The sequence below is a fragment of the Littorina saxatilis genome, linkage group LG3 (assembly GCF_037325665.1).
Source record: "Littorina saxatilis isolate snail1 linkage group LG3, US_GU_Lsax_2.0, whole genome shotgun sequence".
NCBI classification, from domain to species: domain Eukaryota; kingdom Metazoa; phylum Mollusca; class Gastropoda; order Littorinimorpha; family Littorinidae; genus Littorina; species Littorina saxatilis.
The window spans coordinates 48,368,647-48,387,812 of record NC_090247.1 but is presented as its reverse complement, the minus strand read 5'-3'; the positions used below and the strand labels follow the sequence as shown (position 1 = coordinate 48,387,812).

Below are 19,166 nucleotides of genomic sequence, written 5' to 3'. Positions count from 1 at the left end.
ATGTCTTGGTAAAACCTTGTCTAAGTTTCAAAATTCTTTTACAACAAAATACATTCTATACTTTGACCTCATTTCAAAGTATTTCTCTTTAGACTCCTTCACAGATACCCAAGCGGAGACATCAGACGAGGCTGGTCTATTTCAAGTTGTAAGTGGTTTGTTTCTTGGTTGGATAACATGGGTTGGCATCTCTCGTCATCTCTACCACCCGACCACTGATGAGACACATTACGGCGTAGTGTCGAAACAAGTGTCTGGTCCTCAACTTGCCTCCTCTGGACTAGATTTCTCGGTGATACGTCCCCAAAAAAGGGACTTTGCTTTGAAATGTCGCCCCCCCCTCCCCCTCACCCCTCTCCCCCCCCCCCCCCCCCCCCCCCCCCGTCTGATATCCCCAATGAGATTATCCCTGTGAAGGGATAATTTTTTTTCTCTCTCTTTCTCTTTTATTTATTTTTTTAGATTTTTTTTAAAATCTCACAAGTATTTGCTGATTTTTAGCTTATTCTTTCACAATTGTGATCTTTTATTAGTTGGCCACCGGGAAAGTTGCATTGCCCTTACAGCGATCCAACCGCATAAGTCTTGCAGAAGGCTTCTTCTCTACCAAAGTCCTGTGTTGAACCGCAGCTAAAGGTTGATCGCTTTTGCTGTTTCAATTCTTTAAATTTAGATCTCCTGGTTCGTCCATCCTTTTGTGGATCATCAGGCTGGTACCGTGTACCGTATTACCTCTCTTTCGGTCTTTTTAATGTTCCCGAGTTTTAACCTCATTTCTTGGTTAAACCTTTTATAAATTTCACATTTCTCCAACAGAAGCTACCACTCTCAAAGTGGTTTGCTTCTTGGTTGGATAACATGGGTTGACAACTCTCGCCAATTCTAACACCCGACCACTGATGAGAAACGTTAGTGTCGAAACACGCGTCCCACAAATTGTGACAATATGTTCTTTCTTTCTTTCTTTATTTGGTGTTTAACGTTGTTTTCAACCACGTAGGTTATATCGCGACGGGGAAAGGGGGGAGATGGGATAGAGCCACTTGTCAATTGTTTCTTGTTCACAAAAGCACTAATCAAAAATTTGCTCCAGGGCCGGCTTGCAACGTAGTAAAATGTATTACCTTACTGGGAGAATGCAAGTTTCCAGTACAAAGGACTTAACATTTCTTACATACTGCTTGACTAAAATCTTTTAAAAAAATTGACTATATTCTATACAAGAAACACTTAACAAGGGTAAAAGGAGAAACAGAATCCGTTAGTCGCCTCTTACGACATGCTGGGGAGCATCGGGTAAATTCTTCCCCCTAACCCGCGGAGGGACTGCACAATATGGACTAGATTTCCGAGTGTGACACGTCCCACCAAAAGGGCTTTTGCTTTGAAATCTCGGTCAACGGAGTAGGGTCTGATTGTGTGTGTGTGTGTGCAGGGCCGGGGGGGATTGCAAATTGCACATATTTTAATCTAGATTTCAACAAATGTCCGGTGGGGTGGCATGCCCCCGGACCCCCGGACCTACTGGCCCTAGGGGATTCGGATGCGAAGCACCCTTAACGTGACTTGAAGTACCCCTCCCACAATTGGGACCCCCCCCCCCCCCCCCCCCCGAACCTAACCTAAGTCCGGCCATGGTGTGTGTGTGAGCGAGTGCGTGTCAATCAGTATTTGTGTTTATAAAATAAAGCTGAGGCGGCACTGTGGCGACATGTATAATTTAAGTTTGTTACCAAGTATCTGACTCGGTCCGGATTACGGGATTGCTTTCAGACAAGTACCTTTTTACGTTTAGTTAGGTTTTGACTAAGTGTTTTTAGATAGTGGGAATCGAGACGAGGATGTAGGCTTACGTATATGTTGTGTGTGAGTGTGTTTATTACTGGACAGATTTCATGAAACTTTACATAGTAATTCTTCCAGATGATACGCCCCAGAATTTTTTCTAATTTTTTCGATTAAGGTCTTTGGTGCCGCTTTCAGTGAACGTTGAGGCGGCACAGTCACTCAGCCGCAGTTTTGAAAGAATGTCTTTTATCCAGTCATTCTATGAATTCAACCATAGGAACCTCAGAATTATTGCAAGATTTGCTCTGTGAAGTTTTTTTGATAGTTTTATGTTACCGCTACAACATACAAAAGATCTAGGAAAATATAACTTACCATTTCAAAAGTAGGTCAGGTCAAGGTCAAGCTTACCTTTTTTCCCGAATATCAAGCCGTGTGCGCTCTTTGTAGACCAAGTAATCCATATTTTTGGTTAATGTTTTCAGGTTTGGCATCAGGAATGCTTTTACACGATGATGATAATGATAATATTTTTTGGTATCGTTCAAACAAATTAAAAAACACGACTTTGTGTTAATGTTTTAGTAATAACTAAGAAAAACTTATCCTACTCAGTCACAGCTTGTGACTGTCTTTAGTTATTTATGTCTTGATGTAGGCTGCTCATCGAGTCTTTTGATTGATACAGTTTCACTTTGAAATAGAATTGAAGAGGCTGAAAAAAGGCCGAGTCAGATTTGTATGACCTTGTTCTGAAGCAGTCCACTCAGTCTCTGCACAAATAATGTCACCTTAAGACTTGCAAGTTTCCTTTTGAAGCACAATGCCAGTTCTGTGCGAAAAAGGCAATGAACTGCACACATTGTATGATTGATGTCTATTTGCTGCTGAATTAGCATCTTTGTACACAAGACAAAACAACTTATTTCTTATATGCACGAACATATCACGTGCCCTGGACCCTGTATCTCTTTTAGTCGTCTGTGTCATTCTCGTCTGCGCACATGACATAAGCGTTGGAACATTCAAGCCCATGGCATTCACCACAAACAGAGGAGCAATCCAGACCGTGTTTTCTACAACTGCAGCGCTTGGTATCACAGTCAGATTTGCAGTTGCATCTGATGACTGACAGCAGCTTGGAAGGTGCTGGAGGGAGATCAGTGGTACAGGGTACCAGGTTGTCTCCAGCTGTCTTCCAGCCCCAATCTTGAGGTTCCAAGACAGTTCCTGCCCACTCTTGTACTTGTAGATACACACGAAGACTGTGGTATTTTGCTGCAGCAGACGTTGGAGGAAGACAATGCATTTGTAAAAACGAAGTTCCCCCTGCAACTTTCGTGCAGAACATGTTGTACCTCAAGTCATCCAGGCAGTCGGGAGATGTTCCATCATAAAGTGAGACAAGTATTTTCTCCCCAGCTTCAGTGCTGTTGCTCGGTGTACAGTCTGTAAGAAACATGGAAGCCAGACTCTTGAGTTCTTTAGATCTCTGAAATTTGCGAAATGCACTTCGCTTGCCTACTCCAAATGGCCTTGACGTTGTGTCGCAACCACTGACAGCATGGATGACTGGTAGGACTTGGCATAGACTGCCAAGACACCTGGTATGCCTGATATTCCATAGCTTGACTGTCTTGGTACTTGTCCTGTGGCTTGGTTCCAAAAAGATGTCACGATGGTTGTCTGAGGCATGGTGACAAAGGAGAACCAGCAAATCAGTGTCGTCTCCTACAACAATAGTAACCTGTGTCTTTGAACTCTCTAGAGCCTGAGCAACTATCATGCAGTCTGCATCTCCGTCAGCACACACCGTCGGACACAAGTTTGCAGCCAGGGCTTCAGAGAGGAGGTTAATGAACCGCTGCTTGTTCTTCTTGTTGGAGAGAAACACATCCTTTCTTGCCTGCAATGACATTTCCGGCTTGAAGACGACTTCAGGTGAACACTTTCCCTTGGCTCGACGGATGTGAGTGACATCCTTGGTAGATGGACCAGAGTTGTATCCATCGAAAACCACGGTTGCATTCTGGAACCTGTGCTGAACAAACTGGACGTAAGATCGTATTATTGCAGCAAATGTTGCACCTCGAGGCCAAGGTATCAGCTGCTGAAGAGCCCCTCCGTCCAGGATGTATTGGACTTCAACATCACACTTTGGTAGCTCTGGCATGTCAACGTTGGCAATTTTCCATATTTCGTCAGCAAGCTGGGACTTGTTTGCTAATCTTGGAAACTACTATTCCCATCCCATGGAATGTGTTGTGACCATCAAGGGTGCTGGAATTATGGTCGACATTGTCAGCGACGTATTGGAGAAAAGAACTTTGATATCCAGGTATGTCTGTACTCTGAGAAACTGCTGCATTTGCTTCGAACTTTTGTACCTCTGTGTAGGATGAAGTGAATCCCATGGTATTGAGAACATCAATCAGAAACCTTGAACCGAAGTGGTGATGCATTTGGATACCGAGTCCAACTTGCAATGGGGCAATAACAACTCTCGGACGAGCAGCTTGCACAATCGCCTGGCCGATTGAAGCAATCTTGACGTCCGCATCCTTCTCACTAAATATCGTGCGAAGCAGAATTAACCTGAAGAGACTGAGGAACAAAATCTAGATTCTTGCATGGTCACGGACGCTATGTCATCGGATGTTGGATAGTGGCTGCTTGCTGTTGCAGCTGCTTTAACGTCGTTTCTGATCATCTCAGCCGCAGCCTTCACTACCCTAAGCTTTTCTTCTTCGTCATTTGTTGCTTTGGGAGCGCTAAAAAAGTCATGGAGAAGAGTTCTAGCTGTTGTTCGGAATGTTACAACATTGGCTTCTCCATTTACTTCCGTGACAATGATTCTGTCTGCAAACGTTTCCAACAGTTTGTCTTTCATGTGTTGGTGGGTGTACGTTTTTCCTTCTGAGAACTCGTTCATTTTTTCGACGAGTTCACCGATGGTGATTTGCTCGTCATCATTTTCACATAGGTACTGAACTGTTTGTTCGTACGCATTTCTCTTGTCTGTATCTTTTGGTCGTCCTCTTTGACAAGGCCTTTTAGATGATGATGTTGACGAAGTGACTTGAAACCGCTGTGGGATCTGCTTTCCTGTCCTGAAGTTGACATCACAGGTTTTGTGATAAATAGAATCAGCTGCATGCAAGTCTCTCGCATATTCCAGTCGCCCCCGCACTGTGTCTGACCACTCATCCTGTCTGTTGTCGCACGAGGCAAATACTGAGTCCTGGAACGAAAACGTACGAACCTGGAAGGCTTTGTCAGGCGCGTTTTTGGCTGCAAGATTCGCCATGGTTCCACAGTATAAACAACAAGTAGCAAAGTCAAAGGCATTTTGTTGTGATCGAAGACTTGGACCTGCCTGATCAACTTCATCATGCAATCTCTTCTGTGCTCTCAGGTCTCTTTCAATGACGTGTGTGTTGGTGTAAAGTTTACGACATTCTTTGTGAACTCGTTTTCCCGCGGTCGCTTGCACACTATCACCTCTTTTCTTGCTTGCACTGTTGATTCCTGTTGACAAGACATGACATATGAACTGACAAACACAAACCGTTGCTCATATATATACCCGATTCATTAATTATACGTAATTTGCATTTTAAACCCGAAAATGATGTTTTACTTAGAACGAGCCATTTATTGTTCTCCGGGATAACGCTGGCAATTATGACTGTCGAGATCTGTGTAAAATGTCATTTGTCATATTTCGGTCTAAAATAAAAATAACGTTTATGTTACGGTTCATTATAATCAGATTTCCAATTTCCTTTTTTTATCGAATGAATGCACAGGTACGCGCTTTATTTTTTTTGGCAAATCACATCATTGTGTGTGTGTGTGTGTGTGTGTGTGTGTGTGTGTGCCGGTGTGGGTGGGTGTGTGTGTGTGGTTGTGTGTGTGTTTTGCAAAGAAAGAGAGCTCGGGAAGAGAGAGAGAGAGAGAGAGAGAGAGAGAGAGAGAGAGAGAGAGAGAGAGAGAGAGAGAGAGAGAGAGAGAGATTGAGACTGAGAGAGAGAGAGAGAGATGTCCAAAAACTGCATGAATATTTATGTATTAATCTTCATTGATTGAAACGGACTATTCTGCCCTCACTAATAATCTTAACCAAGCACCAATTGTTTGATTCATTATCGTGAAACAATATTTACCTCTGGCGCCTTCTACTCTCAATGTTGCACTGTCTAGGGGCTTTATGGTGATGTTGCATACAGATTTACATATACAGCAAAGCCCTTCTGTTTCATCCATATCAGAAGCTGCACACACAAAAACACCGAATTATCGAAAACAATTGAGGAATTGGATCAAAACAGCAACACTGTGCAAACGGGGAACCATACAAAAGAATGGAAGCAGACCTCTTTCAAATACAAGTAAACCTTTCTAACGTACTCATCAAATGATTGAACAAAAATGTACATTTGAATGATAAAAAGTCACTGACCTTCATGGATTTGGAGTGTCGACATCCACGAAGTGAAAGTTCAACCACTGACGCCCAAAAAAACGCGGAAACGACGCGATTAAGCAAACGCATTCCAACGGGTCGTAGCATCCTTTGTAACAGGCTCACTAACGATGGTAGCGGATGCAGCCAAGGCAATCTGAACCATGCCGCTGATAAGGTGTTGAGTGATACGCCGCACACCTTCCCGCTATGGCTGTACAATGTTGCCTGAATGAATGAGAACGTGGGATTAATTATGCTTTATTTAATTTTATCTCAGTAAATAAACCGTAGATTTTCCTAGATCATTTTTATGTTAAAGGGCTAAATTTTCTCTACAAGTAGACATAAAAAAATCAAATCTTGCAATAATTCTTAGGTTGTTTTCTGGGCTGACTAGATAACTGCTATGTGCTACAGCGACTCGTTCCTCCAAGTCTGTTATCATTAGTTGTCAACACCCAGCTTCCCTATGCCCACAGGCTAATTTACAGGCCGTCTCCAATTTCAGTCTGCGAGCGCTTCGGATGGGCCATGGTTTGTGCATGGTTTGTGCGGGACGTGTTCAGTTTTCCTGGATAAGCTATTCACTTTTGATCGTCTGTGGTCCGTACTGTACAGAAGGATTAATTTTGATGTATTTTTGAAGTGTTTACAGTTTGTTTAATATCATAAGCAGTGTTGAAATGTTTGTAATGTAACTGTTTTGTCCGAGTGACATTTTTCTTTGCATTGCTTAGCACATTGCATCGGATCGACTGTTTTTACATTTAGTCAAGTTTTGACTAAATGTTTTAACATAGAGGGGGAATCGAGACGAGGGTCGTGGTGTATGTGTGTGTGTGTGTGTCTGTGCGTGTGTGTGTGTAGAGCGATTCAGACCAAACTACTGGACCGATATTTATGAAATTTTACATGAGAGTTTCTGGAAATGATATCATCCCCGGACGTTTTTTTCTCTTTTTCGATAAATACCTTTGATGACGTCATATCCGGCTTTTTGTAAAAGTTGAGGCGGCACTGTCACACCCTCATTTTTCAATCAAATTGATTGAAATTTTGGCCAAGCAATCCGCTTCGACGAAAGCCGGACTTTGGTATTGCATTTCAGCTTGGTGACTTAAAAATTAATTAATGACTTTAGTCATTAAAAATCTGAAAATTGTAAAAAAAAAATGTTTTTGTATAAAACGATCCAAATTTACGTTCATCTTATTCTTCATCATTTTCTGATTCAAAAAACATATAAATATGTTATATTTGGATTAAAAACAAGCTCTGAAAATGACAAATATAAAAATTATAATCAAAATTAAATTTTCGAAATCAATTTAAAAACACTTTCATCTTATTCCTTGTCGGTTCCTGATTCCAAAAACATATAGATATGATATGTTTGGATTAAAAACACGCTCAGAAAGTTAAAACGAATAGAGGTACAGAAAAGCGTGCTATCCTTCTCAGCAACTACTACCCCGCTCTTCTTGTCAATTCCACTGCCTTTGCCACGAGCGGTGGACTGACGATGCTACGAGTATACGGTCTTGCTGAAAAATTCCATTGCGTTCAGTTTCATTCTGTGAGTTCGACAGCTTGACTAAATGTTGTATTTTCGCCTTACGCGACTTGTTTGTTTTTCTTCTTAGAGGGGGGAATCGAGACGAGGGTCGTGGTGTATGTATGTATGTGTGTGTGTGTGTGTGTGTGTGTGTGTGTGTGTGTGTGTGTGTGTGTGTTTGTGTGTGTGTGTGTGTGTGTGTGTGTCTGTCTGTCTGTCTGTCTGTGTGTAGAGCGATTCAGAGTAAACTACTGGACCGATCTTCATGAAACTTTACATGAGAACTCCTGGAAATTATATCCCCAGACGTTTTTTTCATTTTTTTTCCATAAATGTCTTTGATGACGTCATATCCGGCTTTTTGTAAAAGTTGAGGCGGCACTGTCACACCCTCATTTTTCAATTAAATTGATTGAAATGTTGGCCAAGCAATCTTCGACGAAGGCCGGACTTTGGTATTGTATTTCAGCTTGGAGTCTAAAAAAATATTTGATGAGTTTGATCATTAAACATCAGAAAATTGTAATTAAATTTCTTATTTTATAAAACGATCCAAAAACATTTTCGTCTTATTCTTCGTCATGTTCTGATTATCATCGTAGTAGCTATAAAGACCATATTATTTATGCTGCACTTTATCATAAATGGGTGTAAAGGATGGGTTGGGGCGGGGTGGTCAGAAGGTCATAAATCGAATACAAAAGATTTACCTCTCCTTACAGGCTAATAAAGCCCAAATAAATTCCCTTTGGTTGTTTACTTTCGTTTACAAAAATCTTATTTCCCAGATGTTTAATTTGTGGTGGATAAAAATTGCTTGTATACATGGGTCACACTTTTCCTTCTGGGCAGCATAATGGATACAAACATGATACATTGACAAAAGTTATAACTGCTCGGAATATGAGTTTTTAGAACAGTGTAAAATAATGCATACAATTGTTACACACAAATACAAACATACATGGACTCACACAAATACGCACACAAAAGCACTGAAACACACACACACACACACACACACACACACACACACACACACACACACACACACACACACACACACACACACACACCACACACACACACACACACACACTGAGTTCTGGCACACGAAAACACGAAAGTGAACGAAACAGTAATTTCCCCTTTTGATCCAGCTATCCTACGACTGTAACCATAGGAACATCAGAATAATTGCAAGATTTGCTCTGTTAAGTTTTTTGGATAGCTTTATGTTAGCGCTATAATATGAAAAAAAGATCTAGGAAAAAATACGTCACCGTTTCCAAACTAGGTCAGGTAAAGGTCAAGCTTACCTTTTTTCACGAACATCCAGCCTTATTCGCTCTTTGTAGGCAAAGTAATCCATTATTTTCATGTATGTTTTTGGGGTTTATTTTGAAGAATGCTTTGACAGAATAATAGGTAATAATGATATAGGAAAATACAAGGAAGAATTTCAAAAGTAGGTCACGTCAAGCTTACCTTTTGTCCCGAATATATCCAACCTTGTGGGATCTTTGAAAGGCCCCGAAATCTATGTTTTTAAAGGATGTTTTGGGGTTTGTCATTGATAATGCTTTCATATAATAGTTAATAATGATATAGGTAAATATAACTTGAGTAACATTTCAAAAGAAGGTCAGGTCAAGGTCAAGCTGGCGTCTCCTCCCAAACATCTAACCTTGTTTGCTCTTTGCAGGCCAACAAATCCATGTTTTTCTTGGATGTTTTCGGGTTCGTCTCCAAGAACGCGTTGGAATGATAGTAGTAATGATATGTTGTTTGTCAAGTTAAAGTAAACTACTTTGTTTACACATTTTAGTATTAAGTGTGAAGCCGGGATGTATCCAAATCACAGCTTCCACAATACGACGTGACTGTGTGCAAAGGTAAATACGGATGCACGTAGTTCTTTTTGTCCTGATTTAAGTTGTTCGTATGATGTTATGATTGGTACAGTTACTTCTTAAATTAGAATTGAAGGGACAGGCAGAATGGCCGGGTCATACATACATAGTTTTGGTGGAACAGTTAGCTGAGTAGGTAAGAAACGATCTATGAAAGTTATCGGTGTGTCCACAAAAAACAAGTTCACCTGGAGACTTGCAATTTTCTATTAGAGCACTTTTTTCATTTTCTGTTATGAAAAATAATGCGCTGCATACATTTTATAATTGCTGTGTGTATTATGCTGAATTTGCATTTTTCTGCTCAAGATACTCAAAATATTTGGCCACATTTCTTACAGCCTCACAAATTTGAAAACATAAAGCGCATCGTGGTCCTCGTATCACTTGTAATCATCTGTGCACATGTCAGAAGCGTTAGAAAGTTCAAGCCCATGGCATTCACCACAAACAGAAGTGCAATCAAAACAATGCTTCCTTCAACTGCAGCGCGGCTTTGGGTCACTTTGCCGTTGCATCAGGTGACTGACAGCAGCTTGGAAAGGGCTGGGTGAGAAAATATCAGCAGTAAAGGGTCTTCCAGCTGTCTTTCAGTCACAATTAAAATCTTGAGGTTCATGTCCAGTCTTGCACTTGGAGATATACACGACGACTGTGGTAATTGACTGCAACAGGGAGTGGAGGACGACAGTGCAATGACAAACAGGAACTCCCCCTTGGCCTTGCAACTTTCGTGCAGAACATCTTGTACCTCAAGTGAGCATCATATAGTAATGATAATAGTAATAATAATAATAATAATAATTGTCAGTAAGTACTGGTGTCACATGACTGATGTGAACCAGTTGGCGATGCGCTAAAACTGTTAGCGCACTCTTGGAGTGCGCTAACTTTTCCACAGAGCGTATTCTTCCGCCCTTTGCTTAAAGAGTGTACTCTCATCCTCAGAATTAATTAATGACATATGTAGCTTATATTCTCCACAATACCAATGATTAAGACCATAAATTTCCTGCTTCTCAATTAAAGCAGAAGATGGTGTTTTTTTCTGACAGATTGCATGTGCCTGTGCCACAGTTGCCACTGATCTAAAAAATAGAACCCGCTGTGTCTAATTTTTCAGTTTCGACTTGCGAAGATTCCTCTCATAATTATGCCATGTTAGTGGCATGTAGCTTATTATCCACATTACCAAATGATGAGTTAGTATACAATTCCCAGCAGCTAACAGAAAACACAAGTGTTATTCCGATTTCGTAGCAGCTAGATCAGCACGTAGCAGACTACACTGAAATACGACTGCATCTGTTCAGTAAATGAATGTTTTCCGAATTATTACTTCAAGGCAAGAACAATCGGAATCGAAAACGTGTAGGGTTTAGAACGTTCTTCACATAATATATTATATAAGACTTATTACCAGCCTGCCTCATGCGTGCAGACTCAGTGCAACGTGACGAGAAATTTTTGTTTTTGAAATGAGACTCAGTGCAGTGGTTCGATTGCTATAGCCTAGCAGACGACATAAATCCCGCCCAGCAAATTAACATGTTGGGCAAATGTGAACGATAAAACGATGAGGATATAACACGTGTAGGGTTCAGAGCATTCTTACCGTTCATATTTAGTACCACACTCCCCGATGAGTGAAGATACCACACGAGAAACATGCAACATTTACTTTTGAAAATGTGCTTACCGTCGACCTTGGCAAGGGTCTGTACAGTCAATCTGTCGAAGCTCGATGAAGGTTTCGAATCGCAAATAACCAAGAGCACAGTCCTTTCTCCGAGTTTAAATGAGGTCTCTATGAAAGATCATCACTTTTTAGCTTAACGCTACACTGGAATTTACCAACAGAAATTAACACAAGAGTTTGCATGTGACGAAAGCACGACACACTTGAGACAGCCCACACAAAAGTAGATCTGACACAAACCTGACCACACAGTTATTTATGCCTATCCAAATGCGCGTTTTGAATCTTCTTTTTTCTCTGGCGGTACTGACAATAATTATCGTTATTGAAACAATCCCAGTGCACTAAGGGATTTATAGAGCAAATCTCGAAAATAATTATTGAACTCAGCACTATGCGCTTCGTTCAATAATGAATTTTCTCGATTTGCTCTATAAATCCCTTAGTGCACTGGGATGTCTCAATAACTTTAATAATAATAATAATAATAATAATAATAATAATAATAATAATAATGGTATTTATATGGCAAAATATAACGCAGCAAGTATCTTCTCTCCGGCTTCAGTGATGTCGCTTGGTGTGCTCTCTGGTAGGAACAGGGTAGGCAGATTCCTCAGCTCTTGTGATATCTTATAGTTGCAGAATACACTTCGCTTGCTCTTTCCAAACGGCCTTGACATTGTGTCGCAGGCACTGATCGCATGGATAGCTGGTAAAACTTGGCATGAACTGCCAAGACTTCTCCTGGTCCGTCCGATATTCTACATCTTTGAATGCCTTGGCACTTATTCTGTGGCTTGGTTCAAGTGTCTTTGAACTCTCCAGAGCCTGGGCAGCTATCATGCAGTGTGGATCTCCGTCAGCACGCACCGTCATGGACTACACAAGTTTACCGTTAGGGCATCAGAAAGTAGATCAAGGAACCGCTGCCTGTTCTCCTTGTCGGCAAGAAGCGCATCTCTTTTTTTTTAATCTGCAACATCATATCCGGCTAAAAGAAGACTTGAGACGATCACCTTCCCTTAACTCGACGGATATGGGTGACGTCCTTGGTAGATGGCCCGGACTTGTATCCATCAAAAACCACGGTTGCATGCTGGAATGTGTTAAACAAACTGGAAGGAATATCGTACGATTGCAGCAAATGTTGCACATCGAGGTATCCGCTGCAGAAGAGCCCCTCCGTCCAGACTGTATTTAGACTACAACACCACACTTTAGTCTCTCTGGCATGTCAGCTTTGGCAGTTTTTCATATTTCTGCCGCAAGATGGGACTTTTTTGCCGGTCTTGGCGTTTAATTTCAACTAACCCACCCTAATCCCTAGAACAAGGCGTCAATAAGGCAACTGTGGGTCCTCAGTAACACCATCTCAATCAATCTTTAAAGAGTTGTTGGATTCTGTGGCCACGGTAATAGCTTAGTCTGAACGTTTGAATGAGACATTCTCTGGTTATACATTTTCTCCAGAATGACGGTACCTATCTCACAGACCTTGTGAGTGATGGAACAGGAGTCGACAACCACGCCTGTGGCTATGTTTTTAGGTGGGTTTTTTTTTTATTAAAATAAAAACCATTTTAGGTGTGGGGACTCATCAAAAAGATATACCCCCTCCAAGAAGCAGTCCATGATTTTGGTGTCTTTCTCATTCTGTGCCTTCGTGGCAGCACTCAATGTCATGTCCATGTGTTCTTCATTAGTTTAGTGCAAAAAAAAAACTGTGACATCTGGTAATATTCTTCAATTGTTTTCAAAATTTTTGTTTTTATTTTGTACAAGTTTCAATGGGGATGAAACAGGTGAGTATTGCACCATATCATTCTGTAAATATATGTTTGTGCTACATCACCATAATGATAAAGTTCCTACATTGTGCACAGTTGAGGGAATTAAGATGGTGGCCGAGGCATAGCTTCTAGATGCTCTGCTTTCTCCTTTAAATTGAATAATTTTTTTTTTGATGAGGCATGGATTTCAAATTACACGGTGTCAGAATTACGTAGGTTTATACATATGTCATACTAGATGAATACCCGCTTCGCCGGGTACGGCTGCGCCGGGAAGAAGTCGAGCCGAATACTCGGCTGCGCCGGGGACCCGGCTATGCCGGGTGTACGCCGGCTTTGCCAGCGCACCGCACGGAGGAAGGGAGATAAACGCGGCTGAAAACACTGGAGAAGATAAGGAAGAGTTACTGGGAATGGATCCAGAGAAAAACCAAAATCGGTTCAGCGCGCACGTGTTGAAATATCTCATCGATGAGGCTGTGTCCGGGGTGTAGCTGAATACAGTCTCCAAATTTGAAAAAGATCCACCGAGAACTTCCATGCATCGCGGACACACACACACACACACACACACACACACACAGGTCGTATATATAGATTTATCCTTATTGTGTTTGGAAACCACTCAGTCTCTATCTGTGTGTGTGTGTCTTTCTCTCTCTCTCTCTCTCTGCACAACACATAACACTGCACACACACACTCTCTCCCTCTCAAGGTCTCTATCTCTCCCTCTCTCTGCACAACACATAATAACACTGCACACACACTCTCTCTCTCTCTCTCTGCACAACACATAATATACACTGCACACACACACACACACAACTCTAATTAAATCCAATACGAACTATTGTTGCGAACGTGGAACCATACATTCTTGAGAAAGGAAGACCGCGTTCAAATACAGGTAAACCTTTCTGGCGTATTCTTCGAAAGATGAACAGAAATGCACATTTAATTGTTAAAATGTCACAAGTGTTTATGACTTAGGAATGTCGACAACCACTATGCGGTAGTGTTCCATTATCGCCGAAAAAGACCCGCAAACCATGCGATTAAACAAAGAAAAGCCAAACGGGTTCCAGTATCAATTACCACAGGCTCAACTGTGTACTAAGGATTGCCCGCATTCAGGGCGAACAGTCTGACCCAGATGCCACTGATAAGGCGTTGACAGACACCTCGCGGTGCTTTCTGCTATGGCTGTAGGATAGTGTCAGAATGAATGAAAATGTGGGATGAATAATGATTTATTTAATTTTATCTCATTAAATAAACAGTAGATTTTCCTAGATCATTTTTATGTTAAAGGGCTAACTTTCCTCTACACGTAGACATACAAAAATAAAAGCTTGCAATAATTCTGAGGTTATTTTTCGAACTGCCTAGACAATTTTTCCTCGGTCCAGTAATCAGAGATACCACCATACTACTGTTTATCTAAACAGTTCCAGAAACTTGCTGGATGGAGGGTGTGAGTGTCAGTTGCGCATCTGGAGGCCATTAATCAAATCTTCGTACTCGCAGAAAAATTCCTCCCGATCTTCGCCTTTAACCCAAATTGATTGATATTTTGACAGGAAACTTTGACTCAGTCCGGACAAAGGGATTGCATTTCAGTTCGGAAGCTGTGTGTGATACATGAAATGTGATATGAATGCTGTTTTTATATGTTATACTCTTACTTTCTCCCAAGCGCAAGACAAATTCTTCTATGAAAATTGAAGCCAATAAAATTTGAGTTGAGTTGAGTTGAGTTGAGTTGAGTAACCATTAATTAATAAGTTTGCTCATTAAAAGTTGTAATTTCACAGATTTAAAAACGATTGCATTCCTCATCGATCCCTGAATCTAAAAATAGATATGTCATGTTTCTCGGAAATTGTGCTCACAATCAAAGAAATTAGGAACAGTACTACGGTACATTCGCAGGCTTCGTGAAAACAGGCGTGACCCGTTTCGGTCTCCGGCTGTCAAGCCATATTTAATTCTAGTTTTAGTGATGACAGGTTTTAAGTGCTGATCTTTTAGTTTCAGGCCCGCAATTTATTAATATATGTTCTGTGCCTTTAAATAGTCACTAGAACGTGTGTATGTGTCTTTGGGTCCCTCATTGTATTGAACACATCGTTCTACACAATAACATTCCAGACGGTTCTCTTTCTCTCTCCTCTCGCGTGAGTTTCTGTTCGTCAGTGCGTGTGCGTTTGTAGGATCAGGGGTGGGAGTCTTGTGATGAAAAAAGAGGAAACCCCTTTTTGCTAGGGGGGTTTGGGGGCATGCTCCCCCGATTTATTTTAAATGGTAAATTAAATTCTGTGCAATCTGGTGCATTTTGAGACTAAAATTCAACTCGTTTGGACCAGGTAATAAAGACATTCTCCTCACCTCCCGCAGGTACAATGCCCATGGACTGTCATGGGTATTTCGCTAGCAACCTAGTTCACTACCACCACCACCATTTATATACTACAGTATAGACCGGATGTATAAAACACCGGATGTATGAAAGTCTGGATGTATGAAAGGGGTAGGCAGGGTCCCGGCAGAAGCTACTCTTTGTTATTACTTAGAATTTTCCGGTTGTATGAAAATCGGATGTATAAAAGTCCGGTTGTATGAAATCAAATCTCTGGTCCCGAGCAGCACAAATGCGTTGTTGCAAGACCGGTTGTAAAAAAACGAAAGTAGACCCAAGTCACCAAAGTGTGGTAAGAGTAATTTCCCTTCCATAGCGACTCGAATTTGCAAAATGGCGGACCGCAAAGCGAAAGCTACAGGCAAACGTAGAGTGTTGACATTGTCTGGGCGCCTTAAAATCATAAAGGCAGTAGAGGACAGTCCACACAAATCCCGAACACAGATGGCCATTGATTTAGGTGTCCCCCTGCCAACGCTGTCGAACATAATGAAAGACTCGACAAGAACAAATATCTTGCCGTCAGGCAAGAAGCGGCGATACTGTGACGACGAGCAAGCGGACACGGAGGTCTCAGCTGCCGTCTGTGGACAAAGCGCTGCTGGACTGGACTGAAGAGCCATAATAATGGAAGGCATTTTTTGGTACAATTAGAACCAGAGGCATTGGTCGTGGGTGTGACTCAGGTTTTTATATTTAGTCAAGTTTTGACTAAATATTTTAACATCGAGGGGGAATCGAAACGAGGGTCGTGGTGTATGTGCGTCTGTCTGTGCGTGTGTGTGTGTGTGTGTGTGTGTGTGTGTAGAGCGATTCAGACTAAACTACTGGACCGATCTTTATGAAATTTGACATGAGAGTTCCTGGGTATGAAATCCCCGAACGTTTTTTTCATTTTTTTGATAAATGTCTTTGATGACGTCATATCCGGCTTTTCGTGAAAGTTGAGGCGGCACTGTCACGCCCTCATTTTTCAACCAAATTGGTTGAAATTTTGCTCAAGTACTCTTCGACGAAGCCCGGGGTTCGGTATTGCATTTCAGCTTGGTGGCTTAAAAATTAATTAATGACTTTGGTCATTAAAAATCGGAAAATTGTAAAAAAAAAATAAAAATTTATAAAACGATCCAAATTTACGTTTATCTTATTCTCCATCATTTGCTGATTCCAAAAACATATAAATATGTTATATTCGGATTAAAAACAAGCTCTGAAAATTAAATATATAAAAATTATTATCAAAATTTTTTTTTCGAAATCAATTTAAAAACACTTTCATCTTATTCCTTGTCGGTTCCTGATTCCAAAAATATATAGATATGATATGTTTGGATTAAAAACACGCTCAGAAAGTTAAAACGAAGAGAGGTACAGAAAAGCGTGCTATCCTTCTCAGCGCAACGAATACCCCGCTCTTCTTGTCAATTCCACGTGCACTGCCTTTGCCACGGGCGGTGGAGTGACGATGCTACGAGTATACGGTCTTGCTGCGTTGCGTTGCGTTGAGTTTCATTCTGTGAGTTCGACAGCTACTTGACTAAATATTGTATTTTCGCCTTACGCGATTTGTTTTTTGTTTGTTGTTGTTGTTGTTTTAATCCATTAAACTGGTTTTAAGTTTAACTCACTTTTTATATTTAGTCAAGTGTTGACTAAATATTTTAACGTAGAGGGGGGAATCGAGACGAGTGTCGTGGTGTATGTGTGTGTGTGTGTGTGTGTGTGTCTGTGTGTGTGTGTGTGTGTAGAGCGATTCAGACTAAACTACTGGACCGATCTTTATGAAATTTGACATGAGAGTTCCTGGGTATGAAATCCCCATACGTTTTTTTCATTTTTTTGATAAATGTCTTTGATGACGTCATATCCGGCTTTTCGTGAAAGTTGAGGCGGCACTGTCACGCTCTCATTTTTCAACCAAATTGGTTGAAATTTTGGTCAAGTAATCTTCGACGAAGGCCGGGGTTTGGTATTGCATTTCAGCTTGGTGGCTTAAAAACTAATGAGTGAGTTTGGTCATTAAAACTCTGAAAATTGTTAAAAAAAATTTTTTTTAATAAAACGATCCAAATTTACGTACATCTTATTCTTTATCCTTTTCTGATTCCAAAAATATATAAATATGTTATATTTTGATTAAAAACAAGCTCTGAAAATTAAAAATATAAAAATTATTATCAAAATTAAATTGTCCAAATTAATTTAAAAACACCTTCATCTTATTCCTTGTCGGTTCCTGATTCCAAAAACATATAGATATGATATGTTTGGATTAAAAACACGCTCAGAAAGTTAAAACGAAGAGAGGTAAAGAAAAGCCTGCTATCCTTCTCAGCGCAAGTACTACCCCGCTCTTCTTGTCAATTTCACTGCCTTTGCCGTGCGCGGTGGACTGACGATGCTACGAGTATACGGTCTTGCTGCGTTGCATTGCGTTCAGTTTCATTCTGTGAGTTCGACAGCTACTTGACTAAATGTTGTATTTTCGCCTTACGCGACTTTTAACATAGAGGGGGGAATCGAGACGAGGGTCGTGGTGTATGTGTGTGTGTGTGTGTGTGTGTGTGTGTGTGTCTGTGTCTGTCTGTGTGTGTGTGTGTGTAGAGCGATTCAGACTAAACTACTGGGCCGATCTTTGTGAAATTTGACATGAGAGTTCCTGGGTATGATATCCCCGGACGTTTTTTTTCATTTTTTCGATAAATACCTTTGATGACGTCATATCCGGCTTTTTGTAAAAGTTGAGGCGGCACTGTCACACCCTCATTTTTCAATCAAATTGATTGAAATTTTGGCAAAGCAATCTTCGACGAAGCCCGGCGTTTGGTATTGCATTTCAGCTTGGTGGCTTAAAAACGAATGAGTGAGTTTGGTCATTAAAAATCGGAAACTTGTAATTAAAATTATTTTTTTATTAAACGATCCAAAAACAATTTCATCTTATTTGTCGTCATTTTCTGATTCCAAAAACATATACATATGTTATATTTGGATTAAAAACAAGCTCTGAAAATTAAAAATATAAAAATTATGATCAAAATTAAATTTCCGAAATCGTTTTAAAAACTATTTCATCTTATTCCTTGTCGGTTCCTGATTCCAAAAACATATAGATATGATATGTTTGGATTAAAAACACGCTCAGAAAGTTAAAACGAAGAGAGGTACAGTAAAGCGTGCAATGAAGCACAGCGCAATCGCTACCGCACCAAACAGGCTCGTCATTTTCACTGCCTTTAGCACTAGCGGCGGACTACGTTCAGTTTCATTCTGTGAGTTCCACAGCTTGACCTAATGTAGTAATTTCGCCTTACGCGACTTGTTTGTATTCAGTGCGCGCGCGTGTGTGTGTGTGTGTTATAAATGTGTGCGTTTTGGAGAGAGAGAGAGAGAGAGGGGGGGGGAGAGAGAGAGAACTCAGAAAATGTTATTTGCTACGCCAACGGTCATTACAAAGCTTCCACGCCCAAAAACATTGTCAAAAGCGCAAAAGGGTTGTGGAGGGAACACACACAATACAGTTGAGCCAC

General features: G+C 40.8%; 1 long non-coding RNA gene across 1 annotated transcript in view; it reads left to right on the top strand.

Moving 5' to 3' along the window:
* The first annotated feature begins 6,811 nt into the window (after positions 1–6,811).
* Positions 6,812–19,166, top strand: part of LOC138962538 (uncharacterized) — a 173,842-nt gene continuing 161,487 nt past the window's right edge. Inside the window, exon 1 of the long non-coding RNA XR_011454541.1 lies at positions 6,812–7,113. This is a non-coding gene — a long non-coding RNA (uncharacterized lncRNA). The remainder of the gene's footprint in view (positions 7,114–19,166) is intronic.